Source organism: Marmota flaviventris, chromosome 8 (assembly GCF_047511675.1).
Source record: "Marmota flaviventris isolate mMarFla1 chromosome 8, mMarFla1.hap1, whole genome shotgun sequence".
NCBI classification, from domain to species: domain Eukaryota; kingdom Metazoa; phylum Chordata; class Mammalia; order Rodentia; family Sciuridae; genus Marmota; species Marmota flaviventris.
The window spans coordinates 103,406,604-103,409,422 of NC_092505.1; the positions used below are offsets into that span (position 1 = coordinate 103,406,604).

General features: G+C 37.0%; 1 pseudogene; it reads right to left on the reverse strand.

Moving 5' to 3' along the window:
• Positions 1-1,073: 1,073 nt before the first annotated feature.
• LOC114106390 (dnaJ homolog subfamily C member 8 pseudogene) lies at positions 1,074-1,827 on the reverse strand (annotated as a pseudogene).
• Between the last annotated feature and the right edge of the window lie 992 nt (positions 1,828-2,819).

A 2,819-nucleotide genomic window follows, 5' to 3' on the forward strand; every position in this document is an offset into this window, starting at 1 on the left:
ACAGGTGAAGAAAAAGATGATTGCAAAAATGGAATTTATAACTTACATTTAAAGTAACTGCAAATTCTCTTATTTATGTCTGCCTTCCAGATACACATTTTCTACTGGCTGAGTATATTGAATTATAATTTCACTGATCAGTTGTCTGGTTACTTCAATATGAGTTAAATAAAAGAGGTTATATTCTTTTGAAGTGTTGACTCAAATATCATCATTTGCAATAGGCATAGCCTGATAGTTTTTGCAATTTTAGTACACAGCAAATACATATATTCTCATAAACCTTCAATGAGCTTAATTTTAATTTTTTCATAGCTCTTATTACATTCTAAGATGGTATATAATTTAGCTATTTATCATATTTGTATTTTTTTGGGGGGTGGGTATAAAATTTATCATACATAAAGAATATTACCACTAACAAATGCAGACAGGCTAGGACACAATGGTACTGGAAGGAAGATGACTAGCTCTTTGGAACAGGTTTGAAAGGGGCTCAGCCCTTCATGCCACAGTGATTGGTCAGTCAGACAGAAGGGCACATGCCAAATACCAGAGGACTTCAGGGCATCAAGTGACTGCTCTGTATGCCCACACTGCCTTCCTTTTCTGATTTGGGGCTTCAAAAGATGGCACACCCAGAAACAACTGAAGCAAAGGGGCTTCCTAATGCAGCCCAGTCTTGTCTCTGAAGTCTCAGCAACACCACTGTAAGCAATATGTTTTATTAGATGATTTCCACAAACTATGCATGGAGTTTCTGAACTTCACAATTCATTGAAGTACAAAGCATTAAGTTACAGGCTGTGGGAAAGAAGGCAGCACCAATGGAGGCACCTCCCAATCTTGGTTGTTCTAAGGGTAATGGGTGGGGGGAGTCTTTTTTAAACAGAGCCTCTCATTTCAATTTACAAAAGAATTACTCTGATCGATATTCAATTGTATTAAAAACAAAATAGACTAAAAAGCAAAACTACTCTATGTTGGGATGGAGGTAGGAGGAAAAGAATGAGTCCTTTAGAGCAGGAAGGAGAGAGCTGGGGGAAGCTTCTGTAGCTGTGACCCAGGGAGGGTCACTCACGCTGGTCCATTTTTACTTTCGGTGGTCTCAAGAAGATCCAATTTTTCTTCTCTTTCTTCCCCTTTATATTTGCTTGGAAGTTTTGCCAGCTGTCCATCCGACCATCTCAACTTTCCTCAAAGTTCTTCTGCCACTCCCTTTCTCATTTGACTTTTTCTTGAGCCTCAATCTCCTCTTCCCTTTGTTGTTTCCTTTTGTGCATTTCTTTGGCCTCTCTCTCTTTTCTTTTAACTTCCAGCTCAGCAAAGAGTTTCATGGTCTGTTTATAAACTGCTTGTTTGAATAGCTCAGGATCATCTTCCTCTACATTTCCAGGTTTTCCTTCCTTCTTTAATTGCTTTTCCCCCTGCTCTTTCACAGTGTATTCCACATATTCTTTTCCTGTCTGAGTTAACTCCAGGGTCTTCTTTTGTTCCTGATCCAGGAATAACTTGTATGCTTTGTCCACAGCACCTTTTGTGCTCTATCAGCCTCACCTTGATTTTTGCTAGGATGCACTAATATGGACAACTGCCAAAACCTCTTTTTTATGTTTTCATCTGTTACTTCCAGGTCTATCTGAAGAACCTCAAATGGGTTCATGTTGAATAAGAGGAACCAGGGTGGGTCAATCTTTCAATCTGGTTTTTGGATATCAGAACTGAATCTCTCTTCACTAATTGTTTCACCTCACTGTAAAAGCTCATAAATGCTTCCTCTGTGCTATTTCCACCCCCTGAAGCCTCGCTCTCTCCTGAAGCCTCCATTTCCCTGGCCCATGACCCTCCAAATTTGTAGTTTTTAATCTGTTTCATTTCTCAAAAATATAAGTGGATGAAGGCAATCTTATTATTTTTTTTCCTCTGCTTCATTAAAAGGTACATTCCAAAAAGTTATAGCAGGCTCTGACATCAATAAATATTAATGTGTAAATGAGCACCTTACTACAAGGGATCCTAAAAGGGAGTGATATAGTTTTTATAGTCTATTATGTCTGGATTTAAGCAAGTTTTTTCAACTTTAATGATTTTAGATCATTTCCATGGTGACAGATGTTAGGAGAACAAAGAAGCTAAATATATTACATCTTTGAATCTAAGTGTGGATTGGATATTTTCCACAGTGGACAATTAGGGATTGTTATACCAAGCACATCAGAACTGGCATTTAAACCCTAAGAGATAGCAACCAAGACAGGGTATAAAATAGATTTTAGGAAAGAACTAAAAATGGAGAAAGAATTTAGATAGAGGAAGAAGATAGAAATATCAGATTCATAAAATGTCAAAACAAATTTCTAGAGAGAAAGCACTTCATTTGGTTTGATCACATTTCAGCAAGTTGAAATAAATGAGTTCAGAAGGATATGATATGGTTTGGTAATTTCTATGAAATTCAGAGTGAAGATTGAAAGTATATCTATGCTCCCCAAAAGGAAATTCTTAATAAATTAAAAGGATAGTATCATTTAAGATGGAATACATGAGCTATTTAAGATAACTATTTTAGGAGCTGGGGTTATGACTCAGTGGTAGAGAGCGCTCCTCTAGCACATGTGAGGCACTGGGTTCAAACCTCAGCACCCCATAAAAATGAAATGAAGATATTGTGTCCACCTACAACTAAAAAATAAATATTTAAGATAAAAGATAACTATTTTAAGGAAATTATGAAAAAATCTATGTCCCAACACTTCTGCCTTAAGATTTAGCCTTATGAATTGGGGAAACAGCTCAGTTGGTAGAGTGCTTACTTTGCA